The sequence below is a fragment of the Oncorhynchus masou genome, unplaced genomic scaffold (genome assembly GCF_036934945.1).
Source record: "Oncorhynchus masou masou isolate Uvic2021 unplaced genomic scaffold, UVic_Omas_1.1 unplaced_scaffold_558, whole genome shotgun sequence".
NCBI classification, from domain to species: domain Eukaryota; kingdom Metazoa; phylum Chordata; class Actinopteri; order Salmoniformes; family Salmonidae; genus Oncorhynchus; species Oncorhynchus masou.
Window position 1 is genome coordinate 260,001 of NW_027011997.1, and position 19,363 is coordinate 279,363.

The 19,363-nt window shown below is 48.6% G+C and overlaps 1 protein-coding gene across 1 annotated transcript in view; it reads right to left on the reverse strand.

Annotated features, from left to right (window-relative positions):
* The window catches only part of LOC135536109 (dynein axonemal heavy chain 6-like), a 193,352-nt gene that overhangs the window by 63,531 nt on the left and 110,458 nt on the right, over positions 1-19,363 (reverse strand).

A 19,363-nucleotide genomic window follows, 5' to 3' on the forward strand; every position in this document is an offset into this window, starting at 1 on the left:
TGCCCCACCCAAATGCAGAGGCCTTCGGAGCCCCCTGTGCAGAGGTCATCCCAGTACAGCACCCCTTGGATATTACAAATAACACGGCACGGAATATGTACAAACATAAGCTCCTCGAGGACAATCCAGAGACACTATTTGCTGTCGGCTACAAAGAGGGGAATGTGAGCAACTTCATTTTCCACACAGACCATCCCCTGGTACAGTGCTATATTAACACAGACCATCCCCTGGTACAGTGCTATATTAACACAGACCATCCCCTGGTACAGTGCTATATTAACACAGACCATCCCTTGGTACAGTGCTATATTAACACAGACCATACCCTGGCACAGTGCTATATTAACACAGACCATCCCCTGGCACAGTGCTATATTAACACAGACCACCCCCTGGCACAGTGCTATATTAACACAGACCATCCCCTGGCACAGTGCTATATTAACCAGACCATCAGCAGGTAGAATGCTATATTAACACAGACCATCCCCTGGTACAGTGCTATGTTAACACAGACCATCCCCTGGTACAGTGCTATATTAACACAGACCACCCCCTGGCACAGTGCTATATTAACCAGACCATCCCCTGGTACAGTGCTATATTAACACAGACCATCCCCTGGTACAGTGCTATATTAACCAGACCATCCCCTGGTACAGTGCTATATTAACACAGACAATCCCCTGGTACAGTGCTATATTAACACAGACCATCCCCTGGTACAGTGCTATATTAACACAGACCATCCCCTGTCACAGTGCTATATTAACCAGACCATCCCCTGGTACAGTGCTATATTAACACAGGCCATCCCCTGGTACAGTGCTATATTAACCAGACCATCACCTGGTACAGTGCTATACTAACACAGACATCCCCTGGTACAGTGCTACATTAACCAGACCATCCCCTGGTACAGTGCTATATTAACACAGACCATCCCCTGGCACAGTGCTATATTAACCAGACCATCCCCTGGTACAGTGCTATATTAACACAGACCATCCCCTGGTACAGTGCTATATTAACCAGACCATCACCTGGTACAGTGCTATACTAACACAGACATCCCCTGGTACAGTGCTATATTAACCAGACCATCCCCTGGTACAGTGCTATATTAACACAGACCATCCCCTGGTACAGTGCTATATTAAACAGACCATCCCCTGGCAGTGCTATATTAACCAGACCATCCCCTGGCACAGTGCTATATTAACCAGACCATCCCCCAGCATGGTGCTATATTAACCAGACCATCCCCCAGCATGGTGCTATATTAACCAGACCATCCCCTGGTACAGTGCTATATTAACACAGACATCCCCTGGTACAGTGCTATATTAACACAGACCATCCCCTGGCACAGTGCTATATTAACACAGACCACCCCCTGGCACAGTGCTATATTAACACAGACCATCCCCTGGCACAGTGCTATATTAACCAGGCCATCCCCTGGTACAGTGCTATATTAACACAGACCATCCCCTGGCACAGTGCAATATTAACCAGACCATCCCCTGGCACAGTGCTATATTAACACAGACCATCCCCTGGCACAGTGCTATATTAACCAGGCCATCCCCTGGCACAGTGCTATATTAACCAGACCATCCCCTGGCACAGTGCTATATTAACCAGACCATCCCCTGGCACAGTGCTATATTAACCAGACCATCCCCTGGTACAGTGCTATACTAACACAGACATACCCTGGTACAGTGCTATATTAACACAGACCCTCCCCTGGTACAGTGCTATATTAACACAGACCATCCCCTGGCACAGTGCTATATTAACACAGACCACCCCCTGACACAGTGCTATATTAACACAGACCATCCCCTGGCAAAATGCTATATTAACCAGACAATCCCCTGGTACAGTGCTATATTAACACAGACCATCCCCTGGTACAGTGCTATATTAACCAGACCATCACCTGGCACAGTGCTATATTAACACAGACCATCCCCTGGTACAGTGCTATATTAACCAGACCATCCCTGGCAGTGCTATATTAACCAGACCATCCCCTGGTACAGTGCTATATTAACACAGACCATCCCCTGGCACAGTGCTATATTAACCAGACCATCCCCTGGCACAGTGCTATATTAACACAGACCATCCCCTGGTACAGTGCTATATTAACACAGACCATCCCCTGGCACAGTGCTATATTAACACAGACCACCCCCTGGCACAGTGCTATATTAACACAGACCATCCCCTGGCACAGTGCTATATTAACCAGACCATCCCCTGGTACAGTGCTATATTAACACAGACCATCCCCTGGTACAGTGCTATATTAACCAGACCATCACCTGGTACAGTGCTATACTAACACAGACATCCCCTGGTACAGTGCTATATTAACCAGAACATCCCCTGGCACAGTGCTATATTAACACAGACCATCCCCTGGCACAGTGCTATATTAACCAGACCATCAGCAGGTAGAATGCTATATTAACACAGACCATCCCCTGGTACAGTGCTATATTAACACAGACCATCCCCTGGTACAGTGCTATATTAACACAGACCATCCCCTGGTACAGTGCTATATTAACACAGACCATCCCCTGGCACAGTGCTATATTAACCAGACCATCCCCTGGTACAGTGCTATATTAACACAGACCATCCCCTGGTACAGTGCTATATTAACCAGACCATCCCCTGGTACAGTGCTATATTAACACAGACAATCCCCTGGTACAGTGCTATATTAACACAGACCATCCCCTGGTACAGTGCTATATTAACACAGACCATACCCTGTCACAGTGCTATATTAACCAGACCATCCCCTGGTACAGTGCTATATTAACACAGGCCATCCCCTGGTACAGTGCTATATTAACCAGACCATCACCTGGTACAGTGCTATACTAACACAGACATCCCCTGGTACAGTGCTACATTAACCAGACCATCCCCTGGTACAGTGCTATATTAACACAGACCATCCCCTGGTACAGTGCTATATTAACCAGACCATCCCCTGGCAGTGCTATATTAACCAGACCATCCCCTGGTACAGTGCTATATTAACACAGACCACCCCCTGGCACAGTGCTATATTAACACAGACCACCCACTGGCACAGTGCTATATTAACACAGACCATCCCCTGGCACAGTGCTATATTAACACAGACCATCCCCTGGTACAGTGCTATATTAACCAGACCATCCCCTGGCAGTGCTATATTAACCAGACCATCCCCTGGTACAGTGCTATATTAACACAGACCACCCCCTGGCACAGTGCTATATTAACACAGACCACCCACTGGCACAGTGCTATATTAACACAGACCATCCCCTGGTACAGTGCTATATTAACACAGACCATCCCCTGGTACAGTGCTATATTAACACAGACCATCCCCTGGTACAGTGCTATATTAACACAGACCATCCCCTGGTACAGTGCTATATTAACACAGACCACCCCCTGGCACAGTGCTATATTAACACAGACCATCCCCTGGCACAGTGCTATATTAACCAGACCATCCCCTGGTACAGTGCTATATTAACACAGACCATCCCCTGGTACAGTGCTATATTAACCAGACCATCACCTGGTACAGTGCTATACTAACACAGACATCCCCTGGTACAGTGCTATATTAACCAGACCATCCCCTGGTACAGTGCTATATTAACACAGACCATCCCCTGGTACAGTGCTATATTAACCAGACCATCCCCTGGCAGTGCTATATTAACCAGACCATCCCTTGGTACAATGCTATATTAACACAGACTACCCCCTGGCACAGTGCTATATTAACACAGACCATCCCCTGGCACAGTGCTATATTAACACAGACCACCCCCTGGTACAGTGCTATATTAACAGACCACCCCCTGGCACAGTGCTATATTAACACAGACCATCCCCTGGCACAGTGCTATATTAACCAGACCATCCCCTGGTACAGTGCTATATTAACACAGACCATCCCCTGGTACAGTGCTATATTAACCAGACCATCACCTGGTACAGTGCTATACTAACACAGACATCCCCTGGTACAGTGCTATATTAACCAGACCATCCCCTGGTACAGTGCTATATTAACACAGACCATCCCCTGGTACAGTGCTATATTAAACAGACCATCCCCTGGCAGTGCTATATTAACCAGACCATCCCCTGGCACAGTGCTATATTAACCAGACCATCCCCCAGCATGGTGCTATATTAACCAGACCATCCCCCAGCATGGTGCTATATTAACCAGACCATCCCCTGGTACAGTGCTATATTAACACAGACATCCCCTGGTACAGTGCTATATTAACACAGACCATCCCCTGGCACAGTGCTATATTAACACAGACCACCCCCTGGCACAGTGCTATATTAACACAGACCATCCCCTGGCACAGTGCTATATTAACCAGGCCATCCCCTGGTACAGTGCTATATTAACACAGACCATCCCCTGGCACAGTGCAATATTAACCAGACCATCCCCTGGCACAGTGCTATATTAACACAGACCATCCCCTGGCACAGTGCTATATTAACCAGGCCATCCCCTGGCACAGTGCTATATTAACCAGACCATCCCCTGGCACAGTGCTATATTAACCAGACCATCCCCTGGCACAGTGCTATATTAACCAGACCATCCCCTGGTACAGTGCTATACTAACACAGACATACCCTGGTACAGTGCTATATTAACACAGACCATCGCCTGGCACAGTGCTATATTAACACAGACCATCCCCTGGCACAGTGCTATATTAACACAGACCATCCCCTGGCACAGTGCTATATTAACACAGACCATCCCCTGGTACAGTGCTATATTAACACAGACCATCCCCTGGTACAGTGCTATATTAACCAGACCATCCCCTGGTACAGTGCTATATTAACACAGACCATCCCCTGGTACAGTGCTATATTAACACAGACCCTCCCCTGGTACAGTGCTATATTAACACAGACCATCCCCTGGCACAGTGCTATATTAACACAGACCACCCCCTGACACAGTGCTATATTAACACAGACCATCCCCTGGCACAGTGCTATATTAACCAGACAATCCCCTGGTACAGTGCTATATTAACACAGACCATCCCCTGGTACAGTGCTATATTAACCAGACCATCACCTGGCACAGTGCTATATTAACACAGACCATCCCCTGGTACAGTGCTATATTAACCAGACCATCCCTGGCAGTGCTATATTAACCAGACCATCCCCTGGTACAGTGCTATATTAACACAGACCATCCCCTGGCACAGTGCTATATTAACACAGACCACCCCCTGGCACAGTGCTATATTAACACAGACCATCCCCTGGCACAGTGCTATATTAACCAGACCATCCCCTGGTACAGTGCTATATTAACACAGACCATCCCCTGGTACAGTGCTATATTAACCAGACCATCACCTGGTACAGTGCTATACTAACACAGACATCCCCTGGTACAGTGCTATATTAACCAGAACATCCCCTGGCACAGTGCTATATTAACACAGACCATCCCCTGGTGCAGTGCTATATTAACCAGACCATCCCTGGCAGTGCTATATTAACCAGACCATTCCCTGGTACAGTGCTATAACACAGACCACCCCCTGGCACAGTGCTATATTAACACAGACCACCCCCTGGCACAGAGCTATATTAACACATACCATCCCCTGGTACAGTGCTATATTAACACAGACCATCCCCTGGCACAGTGCTATATTAACACAGACCATCCCCTGGTACAGTGCTATATTAACCAGACCATCCCCTGGCAGTGCTATATTAACCAGACCATCCCCTGGTACAGTGCTATATTAACACAGACCACCCCCTGGCACAGTGCTATATTAACACAGACCACCCCCTGGCACAGTGCTATATTAACACAGACCACCCACTGGCACAGTGCTATATTAACACAGACCATCCCCTGGTACAGTGCTATATTAACACAGACCATCCCCTGGTACAGTGCTATATTAACACAGACCATCCCCTGGTACAGTGCTATATTAACACAGACCATCCCCTGGTACAGTGCTATATTAACACAGACCACCCCCTGGCACAGTGCTATATTAACACAGACCATCCCCTGGTACAGTGCTATATTAACACAGACCATCCCCTGGTACAGTGCTATATTAACACAGACCATCCCCTGGTACAGTGCTATATTAACCAGACCATCACCTGGTACAGTGCTATACTAACACAGACATCCCCTGGTACAGTGCTATATTAACCAGAACATCCCCCTGGCACAGTGCTATATTAACACAGACCATCCCCTGGTGCAGTGCTATATTAACCAGACCATCCCTGGCAGTGCTATATTAACCAGACCATTCCCTGGTACAGTGCTATAACACAGACCACCCCCTGGCACAGTGCTATATTAACACAGACCACCCCCTGGCACAGAGCTATATTAACACATACCATCCCCTGGTACAGTGCTATATTAACACAGACCATCCCCTGGCACAGTGCTATATTAACACAGACCATCCCCTGGTACAGTGCTATATTAACCAGACCATCCCCTGGCAGTGCTATATTAACCAGACCATCCCCTGGTACAGTGCTATATTAACACAGACCACCCCCTGGCACAGTGCTATATTAACACAGACCACCCCCTGGCACAGTGCTATATTAACACAGACCACCCACTGGCACAGTGCTATATTAACACAGACCATCCCCTGGTACAGTGCTATATTAACACAGACCATCCCCTGGTACAGTGCTATATTAACACAGACCATCCCCTGGTACAGTGCTATATTAACACAGACCATCCCCTGGTACAGTGCTATATTAACACAGACCACCCCCTGGCACAGTGCTATATTAACACAGACCATCCCCTGGTACAGTGCTATATTAACACAGACCATCCCCTGGTACAGTGCTATATTAACCAGACCATCCCCTGGTACAGTGCTATATTAACACAGACCACCCCCTGGCACAGTGCTATATTAACACAGACCATCCCCTGGCACAGTGCTATATTAACACAGACCACCCCCTGGTACAGTGCTATATTAACAGACCACCCCCTGGCACAGTGCTATATTAACACAGACCATCCCCTGGCACAGTGCTATATTAACCAGACCATCCCCTGGTACAGTGCTATATTAACACAGACATCCCCTGGTACAGTGCTATATTAACCAGACCATCCCCTGGTACAGTGCTATATTAACACAGACCATCCCCTGGTACAGTGCTATATTAAACAGACCATCCCCTGGCAGTGCTATATTAACCAGACCATCCCCTGGCACAGTGCTATATTAACCAGACCATCCCCCAGCATGGTGCTATATTAACCAGACCATCCCCCAGCATGGTGCTATATTAACCAGACCATCCCCTGGTACAGTGCTATATTAACACAGACATCCCCTGGTACAGTGCTATATTAACACAGACCATCCCCTGGCACAGTGCTATATTAACACAGACCACCCCCTGGCACAGTGCTATATTAACACAGACCATCCCCTGGCACAGTGCTATATTAACCAGGCCATCCCCAGGTACAGTGCTATATTAACACAGACCATCCCCTGGCACAGTGCAATATTAACCAGACCATCCCCTGGCACAGTGCTATATTAACACAGACCATCCCCTGGCACAGTGCTATATTAACCAGGCCATCCCCTGGCACAGTGCTATATTAACCAGACCATCCCCTGGCACAGTGCTATATTAACCAGACCATCCCCTGGCACAGTGCTATATTAACCAGACCATCCCCTGGTACAGTGCTATACTAACACAGACATACCCTGGTACAGAGCTATATTAACACAGACCATCGGCTGGCACAGTGCTATATTAACACAGACCATCCCCTGGCACAGTGCTATATTAACACAGACCATCCCCTGGCACAGTGCTATATTAACACAGACCATCCCCTGGTACAGTGCTATATTAACACAGACCATCCCCTGGTACAGTGCTATATTAACACAGACCATCCCCTGGTACAGTGCTATATTAACCAGACCATCCCCTGGTACAGTGCTATATTAACACAGACCATCCCCTGGTACAGTGCTATATTAACACAGACCCTCCCCTGGTACAGTGCTATATTAACACAGACCATCCCCTGGCACAGTGCTATATTAACACAGACCACCCCCTGACACAGTGCTATATTAACACAGACCATCCCCTGGCACAGTGCTATATTAACCAGACAATCCCCTGGTACAGTGCTATATTAACACAGACCATCCCCTGGTACAGTGCTATATTAACCAGACCATCACCTGGCACAGTGCTATATTAACACAGACCATCCCCTGGTACAGTGCTATATTAACCAGACCATCCCTGGCAGTGCTATATTAACCAGACCATCCCCTGGTACAGTGCTATATTAACACAGACCATCCCCTGGCACAGTGCTATATTAACCAGACCATCCCCTGGCACAGTGCTATATTAACACAGACCATCCCCTGGTACAGTGCTATATTAACACAGACCATCCCCTGGCACAGTGCTATATTAACACAGACCACCCCCTGGCACAGTGCTATATTAACACAGACCATCCCCTGGCACAGTGCTATATTAACCAGACCATCCCCTGGTACAGTGCTATATTAACACAGACCATCCCCTGGTACAGTGCTATATTAACCAGACCATCACCTGGTACAGTGCTATACTAACACAGACATCCCCTGGTACAGTGCTATATTAACCAGAACATCCCCTGGCACAGTGCTATATTAACACAGACCATCCCCTGGTACAGTGCTATATTAACCAGACCATCCCTGGCAGTGCTATATTAACCAGACCATTCCCTGGTACAGTGCTATAACACAGACCACCCCCTGGCACAGTGCTATATTAACACAGACCACCCCCTGGCACAGAGCTATATTAACACATACCATCCCCTGGTACAGTGCTATATTAACACAGACCATCCCCTGGTACAGTGCTATATTAACACAAACCATCCCCTGGTACAGTGCTATATTAACACAGACCATCCCCTGGTACAGTGCTATATTAACACAGACCACCCCCTGGCACAGTGCTATATTAACACAGACCATCCCCTGGCACAGTGCTATATTAACCAGACCATCCCCTGGTACAGTGCTATATTAACACAGACCATCCCCTGGTACAGTGCTATATTAACCAGACCATCACCTGGTACAGTGCTATACTAACACAGACATCCCCTGGTACAGTGCTATATTAACCAGACCATCCCCTGGTACAGTGCTATATTAAAACTGACCATCCCCTGGTACAGTGCTATATTAACCAGACCATCCCCTGGCAGTGCTATATTAACCAGACCATCCCCTGGTACAGTGCTATATTAACACAGACCACCCCCTGGCACAGTGCTATATTAACACAGACCATCCCCTGGTACAGTGCTATATTAACACAGACCATCCCCTGGTACAGTGCTATATTAACACAGGCCACCCCCGTGCACAATGCTATATTAACACAGACCATCCCCTGGCACAGTGCTATATTAACCAGACCATCCCCTGGTACAGTGCTATATTAACACAGACCATCCCCTGGTACAGTGCTATATTAACCAGACCATCACCTGGTACAGTGCTATACTAACACAGACATCCCCTGGTACAGTGCTATATTAACCAGACCATCCCCTGGCACAGTGCTATATTAACCAGGCCATCCCCTGGCACAGTGCTATATTAACACAGACCACCCCCTGGCACAGTGCTATATTAACACAGACCACCCCCTGGCACAGTGCTATATTAACACAGACCATCCCCTGGTACAGTGCTATATTAACACAGGTCATCCCCTGGCACAGTGCTATATTAACACAGACCACCCCCTGGCACAGTGCTATATTAACACAGACCACCCCCTGGCACAGTGCTATATTAACACAGACCATCCCCTGGCACAGTGCTATATTAACCAGGCCATCCCCTGGTACAGTGCTATATTAACACAGACCATCCCCTGGCACAGTGCAATATTAACCAGACCATCCCCTGGCACAGTGCTATATTAACACAGACCATCCCCTGGCACAGTGCTATATTAACCAGGCCATCCCCTGGCACAGTGCTATATTAACCAGACCATCCCCTGGCACAGTGCTATATTAACCAGACCACCCCCTGGCACAGTGCTATATTAACCAGACCATCCCCTGGCACAGTGCTATATTAACCAGACCATCCCCCAGCATGGTGCTATATTAACCAGACCATCCCCCAGCATGGTGCTATATTAACCAGACCATCCCCTGGTAGAGTGCTATATTAACACAGACCATCCCCTGGTACAGTGCTATATTAACACAGACCATCCCCTGGTACAGTGCTATATTAACCAGACCATCCCCTGGCAGTGCTATATTAACCAGACCATCCCCTGGTACAGTGCTATACTAACACAGACCACCCCCTGGCACAGTGCTATATTAACACAGACCACCCCCTGGCACAGTGCTATATTAACACAGACCATCCCCTGGCACAGTGCTATATTAACACAGACCACCCCCTGGCACAGTGCTATATTAACACAGACCATCCCCTGGCACAGTGCTATATTAACACAGACCACCCCCTGGCACAGTGCTATATTAACACAGACCACCCCCTGGCACAGTGCAATATTAACACAGACCATCCCCTGGCACAGTGCTATATTAACCAGGCCATCCCCTGGAACAGTGCTATATTAACACAGACCATCCCCTGGCACAGTGCAATATTAACCAGACCATCCCCTGGCACAGTGCTATATTAACACAGACCATCCCCTGGCACAGTGCTATATTAACCAGGCCATCCCCTGGCACAGTGCTATATTAACCAGACCATCCCCTGGCACAGTGCTATATTAACCAGACCATCCCCTGGCACAGTGCTATATTAACCAGACCATCCCCTGGCACAGTGTTATATTAACACAGACCACCCCCTGGCACAGTGCTATATTAACACAGACCATCCCCTGGCACAGTGCTATATTAACACAGACCACCCCCTGGCACAGTGCTATATTAACACAGACCATCCCCTGGCACAGTGCTATATTAACACAGACCACCCCCTGGCACAGTGCTATATTAACACAGACCACCCCCTGGCACAGTGCTATATTAACACAGACCACCCCCTGGCACAGTGCAATATTAACACAGACCATCCCCTGGCACAGTGCTATATTAACCAGGCCATCCCCTGGTACAGTGCTATATTAACACAGACCATCCCCTGGCACAGTGCAATATTAACCAGACCATCCCCTGGCACAGTGCTATATTAACACAGACCATCCCCTGGCACAGTGCTATATTAACCAGGCCATCCCCTGGCACAGTGCTATATTAACCAGACCATCCCCTGGCACAGTGCTATATTAACACAGACCATCCCCTGGCACAGTGCTATATTAACCAGACCATCCCCTGGCACAGTGTTATATTAACACAGACCAACCCCTGGCACAGTGCTATATTAACCAGACCATCCCCAGGCACAGTGCTATATTAACCAGACCATCCCCCAGCATGGTGCTATATTAACCAGACCATCCCCCAGCATGGTGCTATATTAACCAGACCATCCCCTGGTACAGTGCTATATTAACACAGACATCCCCTGGTACAGTGCTATATTAACCAGACCATCCCCTGGTACAGTGCTATATTAACACAAACCATCCCCTGGTACAGTGCTATATTAACACAGACCATCCCCTGGTACAGTGCTATATTAACACAGACCATCCCCTGGTACAGTGCTATATTAACACAGACCATCCCCTGGTACAGTGCTATATTAACACAGACCATCCCCTGGCAGAGTGCTATATTAACCAGACCATCCCCTGGCACAGTGCTATATAAACACAGACCATCCCCTGGCACAGTGCTATATTAACACAGACCATCCCCTGGCACAGTGCTATATTAACACAGACCATCCCCTGGTACAGTGCTATATTAACACAGACCATCCCCTGGTACAGTGCTATATTAACACAGACCATCCCCTGGCACAGTGTTATATTAACACAGACCACCCCCTGACACAGTGCTATATTAACCAGACCATCCCCTGGCACAGTGCTATATTAACACAGACCATCCCCTGGCACAGTGCTATATTAACACAGACCATCCCCTGGCACAGTGCTATATTAACACAGACCATCCCCTGGTACAGTGCTATATTAACACAGACCATCCCCTGGCACAGTGCTATATTAACACAGACCATCCCCTGGTACAGTGCTATATTAACACAGACCATCCCCTGGTACAGTGCTATATTAACCAGACCATCCCCTGGCACAGTGCTATATTAACACAGACCATCCCCTGGTACAGTGCTATATTAACACAGACCATCCCCTGGTACAGTGCTATATTAACACAGACCATCCCCTGGTACAGAGCTATATTAACACAGACCATCCCCTGGTACAGTGCTATATTAACACAGACATCCCCTGGTACAGTGCTATATTAACCAGACCATCCCCTGGCACAGTGCTATATTAACACAGACCATCCCCTGGTACAGTGCTATATTAACCAGACCATCCCCTGGCACAGTGCTATATTAACACAGACCATCCCCTGGTACAGTGCTATATTAACCAGACCATCCCTTGGTACAGTGCTATATTAACCAGACCATCCCCTGGTACAGTGCTATATTAACACAGACCATCCCCTGGCACAGTGCTATATTAACACAGGCCATCCCCTGGCACAGTGCTATATTAACACAGATCATCCCCTGGCACAGTGCTATATTAACCAGACCATCCCCTGGTACAGTGCTATATTAACACAGACCATCCCCTGGTACAGTGCTATATTAACACAGACCATCCCCTGGCACAGTGCTATATTAACACAGGCCATCCCCTGGTACAGTGCTATATTAACACAGACCATCCCCTGGTACAGTGCTATATTAACACAGACCATCCCCTGGTACAGTGCTATATTAACCAGACCATCCCCTGGTACAGTGCTATATTAACACAGACCATCCCCTGGTACAGTGCTATATTAACCAGACCATCCCCTGGTACAGTGCTATATTAACACAGACCATCCCCTGGTACAGTGCTATATTAACACAGGCCATCCCCTGGTACAGTGCTATATTAACCAGACCATCCCCTGGCACAGTGCGATATTAACACAGACCATCCCCTGGTACAGTGCTATATTAACACAGACCATCCCCTGGCACAGTGCTATATTAACCAGACCATCCCCCAGCATGGTGCTATATTAACACAGACCATCCCCTGGTACAGTGCTATATTAACACAGGCCATCCCCTGGTACAGTGCTATATTAACCAGACCACCCCCTGTCACAGTGCTATATTAACACAGACCATCCCCTGGCACAGTGCTATATTACATTTACATTTACATTTAAGTCATTTAGCAGACGCTCTTATCCAGAGCGACTTACAAATTGGTGAATTCACCTTCTGACATCCAGTGGAACAGCCACTTTACAATAGTGTATCTAAATCATTAAGGGGGTGGGGGTGGTGAGAAGGATTACTTATCTTATCCTAGGTATTCCTTGAAGAGGTGGGGTTTCAGGTGTCTCCGGAAGGTGGTGATTGACTCCGCTGTCCTGGCGTCGTGAGGGAGTTTGTTCCACCATTGGGGGGCCAGAGCAGCGAACAGTTTTGACTGGGCTGAGCGGGAACTGTACTTCCTCAATGGTAGGGAGGCGAGCAGGCCAGAGGTGGATGAACGCAGTGCCCTTGATGGGTGTAGGGCCTGATCAGAGCCTGAAGGTACTGCGGTGCCGTTCCCCTCACAGCTCCGTAGGCAAGCACCATGGTCTTGTAGCGGATGCGAGCTTCAACTGGAAGCCAGTGGAGAGAGCGGAGGAGCGGGGTGACGTGAGAGAACTTGGGAAGGTTGAACACCAGACGGGCTGCGGCGTTCTGGATGAGTTGTAGGGGTTTAATGGCACAGGCAGGGAGCCCAGCCAACAGCGAGTTGCAGTAATCCAGACGGGAGATGACAAGTGCCTGGATTAGGACCTGCGCCGCTTCCTGTGTGAGGCAGGGTCGTACTCTGCGGATGTTGTAGAGCATGAACCTACAGGAACGGGCCACCACCATGATGTTGGTTGAGAACGACAGGGTGTTGTCCAGGATCACGCCAAGGTTCTTAGCGCTCTGGGAGGAGGACACAATGGAGTTGTCAACCGTGATGGCGAGATCATGGAACGGGCAGTCCTTCCCCGGGAGGAAGAGCAGCTCCGTCTTGCCGAGGTTCAGCTTGAGGTGGTGATCCGTCATCCACACTGATATGTCTGCCAGACATGCAGAGATGCGATTCGCCACCTGGTCATCAGAAGGGGGAAAGGAGAAGATTAATTGTGTGTCGTCTGCATAGCAATGATAGGAGAGACCATGTGAGGTTATGACAGAGCCAAGTGACTTGGTGTATAGCGAGAATAGGAGAGGGCCTAGAACAGAGCCCTGGGGGACACCAGTGGTGAGAGCGCGTGGCGAGGAGACAGATTCTCGCCACGCCACCTGGTAGGAGCGACCTGTCAGGTAGGACGCAATCCAAGCGTGGGCCGCGCCGGAGATGCCCAACTCGGAGAGGGTGGAGAGGAGGATCTGATGGTTCACAGTATCGAAGGCAGCCGATAGGTCTAGAAGGATGAGAGCAGAGGAGAGAGAGTTAGCTTTAGCAGTGCGGAGCGCCTCCGTGATACAGAGAAGAGCAGTCTCAGTTGAATGACTAGTCTTGAAACCTGACTGATTTGGATCAAGAAGGTCATTCTGAGAGAGATAGCGGGAGAGCTGGCCAAGGACGGCACGTTCAAGAGTTTTGGAGAGAAAAGAAAGAAGGGATACTGGTCTGTAGTTGTTGACATCGGAGGGATCGAGTGTAGGTTTTTTCAGAAGGGGTGCAACTCTCGCTCTCTTGAAGACGGAAGGGACGTAGCCAGCGGTCAGGGATGAGTTGATGAGCGAGGTGAGGTAAGGGAGAAGGTCCCCGGAAATGGTCTGGAGAAGAGAGGAGGGGATAGGGTCAAGCGGGCAGGTTGTTGGGCGGCCGGCCGTCACAAGAAGCGAGATTTCATCTGGAGAGAGAGGGGAGAAGAGGTCAGAGCACAGGGTAGGGCAGTGTGAGCAGAACCAGCGGTGTCGTTTGACTTAGCAAACGAGGATCGGATGTCGTCGACCTTCTTTTCAAAATGGTTGACGAAGTCATCTGCAGAGAGAGGGAGGAGGGGGGGGGGAGGAGGATTCAGGAGGGAGGAGAAGGTGGCAAAGAGCTTCCTAGGGTTAGAGGCAGATGCTTGGAATTTAGAGTGGTAGAAAGTGGCTTTAGCAGCAGAGACAGAGGAGGAAAATGTAGAGAGGAGGGAGTGAAAGGATGCCAGGTCCGCAGGGAGGCGAGTTTTCCTCCATTTCCGCTCGGCTGCCCGGAGCTCTGTTCTGTGAGCTCGCAATGAGTCATCGAGCCACGGAGCGGGAGGGGAGGACCGAGCCGGCCTGGAGGATAGGGGACATAGAGAGTCAAAGGATGCAGAAAGGGAAGAGAGGAGGGTTGAGGAGGCAGACTCAGGAGAAAGGTTGGAGAAGGTATGAGCAGAGGGAAGAGATGATAGGATGGAAGAGGAGAGAGTAGCGGGGGAGAGAGAGCGAAGGTTGGGACGGCGCGATACCATCCGAGTAGGGGCAGTGTGGGAAGTGTTGGATGAGAGCGAGAGGGAAAAGGATACAAGGTAGTGGTCGGAGACTTGGAGGGGAGTTGCAATGAGGTTAGTGGAAGAACAGCATCTAGTAAAGATGAGGTCGAGCGTATTGCCTGCCTTGTGAGTAGGGGGGAAGGTGAGAGGGTGAGGTCAAAAGAGGAGAGGAGTGGAAAGAAGGAGGCAGAGAGGAATGAGTCAAAGGTAGACGTGGGGAGGTTAAAGTCGCCCAGGACTGTGAGAGGTGAGCCGTCCTCAGGAAAGGAGCTTATCAAGGCATCAAGCTCATTGATGAACTCTCCGAGGGAACCTGGAGGGCGATAAATGATAAGGATGTTAAGCTTGAAAGGGCTGGTAACTGTGACAGCATGGAATTCAAAGGAGGCGATGGATAGATGGGTAAGGGGAGAGAGAGAGAATGACCACTTGGGAGAGATGAGGATCCCGGTGCCACCACCCCGCTGACCAGAAGCTCTCGGGGTGTGCGAGAACACGTGGGCGGACGAAGAGAGAGCAGTAGGAGTAGCAGTGTTATCTGTGGTGATCCATGTTTCCGTCAGTGCCAGGAAGTCGAGGGACTGGAGGGAGGCATAGGCTGAGATGAACTCTGCCTTGTTGGCCGCAGATCGGCAGTTCCAGAGGCTACCGGAGACCAGGAACTCCACGTGGGTCGTGCGCGCTGGGACCACCAGATTAGGGTGGCCGCGGCCACGCGGTGTGGAGCGTTTGTATGGTCTGTGCAGAGAGGAGAGAACAGGGATAGATAGACACATAGTTGACAGGGTACAGAAGAGGCTACGCTAATGCAAAGGAGATTGGAATGACAAGTGGACTACACGTCTCGAATGTTCAGAAAGTTAAGCTTACGTAGCAAGAATCTTATAGACTAAAATGATTGAAATGATACAGTACTGCTGGAGTAGGCTAGCTGGTAGTGGCTGCGATGTAGCTAACCTAGAAAATCGCTCTAGGCTAAACAATTGACTTAGATACAAAGACGGCTATGTAGCTAGCTAGCTACAATCAAACAAAACAAACCGTTGTACTGTAATAGTTACTACAGTGCTGCTATTCGGGGGCTAGCTGGCTAGCTACGTTAAGAGAACGACAATAGCTGGCCAGCTAACCTAGAAAATCGCTCTAGGCTACACAATTGTCTTAGATACAAAGACGGCTATGTAGCTAGCTAGCTACGATCAAACAAAACAAACCGTTGTACTGTAATAGTTACTACAGTGCTGCTATTCGGGGGCTAGCTGGCTAGCTACGTTGAAAGACCGACAATAGCTGGCCAGCTAACCTAGAAAATCGCTCTAGACTACACAATTGTCTTAGATACAAAGACGGCTATGTAGCTGGCTAGCTACGATCAAACAAATCAAACCGTTGTACTGTAATGAAGTGAAATGAAAAATGTGATACTACCTGTGGAGCGACGCGGAATGTTGACCGGGTAGTTGGAGTTCAATTCGGTAGAGGTTGGCTAGCTGTTGGCTAGCTAGCTAGCAGCATTTCCTACGTTAAGGACGACAAATAGCTGGCTAGCTAACCTCGGTAAATTAAGATAATCACTCTAAGTCTACACACTCTAAACTGCACAATTATCTTGGATACGAAGACAGCGAAGACAACTATGTAGCTAGCTGACACTACGCTAATCCCCTGGTACAGTGCTATATTAACACAGACCATCCCCTGGTACAGTGCTATATTAACCAGACCATCCCCTGGCATGGCACAGTGCTATATTAACCAGACCATCCCCTGGTACAGTGCTATATTAACACAGACCATCCCCTGACAAGGTGCTATATTAACCAGACCATCCCCTGGTACAGTGCTATATTAACACAGACCATCCCCTGGCAAGGTGCTATATTAACCAGACCATCCCCTGGCAAGGTGCTATATTAACCAGACCATCCCCTGGTACAGTGCTATATTAACCAGACCATCCCCTGGCACAGTGCTATATTAACCAGACCATCCCCTGGCACAGTGCTATATTAACACAGACCATCCCCTGGCAAGGTGCTATATTAACCAGACCATCCCCTGGCAAGGTGCTATATTAACCAGGCCATCCCCTGGTACAGTGCTATATTAACCAGACCATCCCCTGGCAAGGTGCTTTATTAACCAGACCATCCCCTGGCAAGGTGCTATATTAACACAGACCATCCCCTGGCTCAGTGCTATATTAACCAGACCATCCCCTGGTACAGTGCTATATTAACACAGACCATCCCCTGGTACAGTGCTATATTAACACAGGCCATCCCCTGGTACAGTGCTATATTAACACAGACCATCCCCTGGTACAGTGCTATATTAACACAGACCATCCCCTGGTACAGTGCTATATTAACCAGACCATCCCCTGGTACAGTGCTATATTAACACAGACCATCCCCTGGCACAGTGCTATATTAACCAGACCATCCCCTGGTACAGTGCTATATTAACACAGACCATACCCTGGTACAGTGCTATATTAACCAGACCATCCCCTGGTACAGTGCTATATTAACCAGACCATCCCCTGGCACAGTGCTATATTAACCAGACCATCCCCTGGTACAGTGCTATATTAACCAGACCATCCCCTGGTACAGTGCTATATTAACACAGACCATCCCCTGGCACAGTGCTATATTAACCAGACCATCCCCTGGTACAGTGCTATATTAACCAGGCCATCCCCTGGTACAGTGCTATATTAACACAGACCATCCCCTGGTACAGTGCTATATTAACCAGACCATCCCCTGGCACAGTGCTATATTAACACAGACCATCCCCTGGCACAGTGCTATACTAACACAGACATCTCCTGGTACAGTGCTATATTAACACAGACCATCCCCTGGTACAGTGCTATATTAACACAGACCATCCCCTGGTACAGTGCTATATTAACACAAACCATCCCCTGGTACAGTGCTATATTAACACAGACCATCCCCTGGTACAGTGCTATATTAACACAGACCATCCCCTGGTACAGTGCTATATTAACCAGACCATCCCCTGGCACAGTGCTATATTAACCAGACCATCCCCTGGCACAGTGCTATATTAACCAGGCCATCCCCTGGTACAGTGCTATATTAACCAGACCATCCCCTGGTACAGTGCTATATTAACACAGACCATCCCCTGGCACAGTGCTATATTAACACAGACCATCCCCTGGCACAGTGCTATATTAACACAGACCATCCCCTGGTACAGTGCTCTATTAACCAGACCATCCCCTGGTACAGTGCTATATTAACACAGACCCTCCCCTGGTACAGTGCTCTATTAACCAGACCATCCCCTGGCACAGTGCTATATTAACCAGACCATCCCCTGGTACAGTGCTATATTAACCAGACCATCCCCTGGCACAGTGCTATATTAACACAGACCATCCCCTGGTACAGTGCTATATTAACCAGACCATCCCCTGGTACAGTGCTATATTAACCAGACCATCCCCTGGTACAGTGCTATATTAACACAGACCATCCCCTGGCACAGCCTTTATGACCAGGTCCACCTCTATAA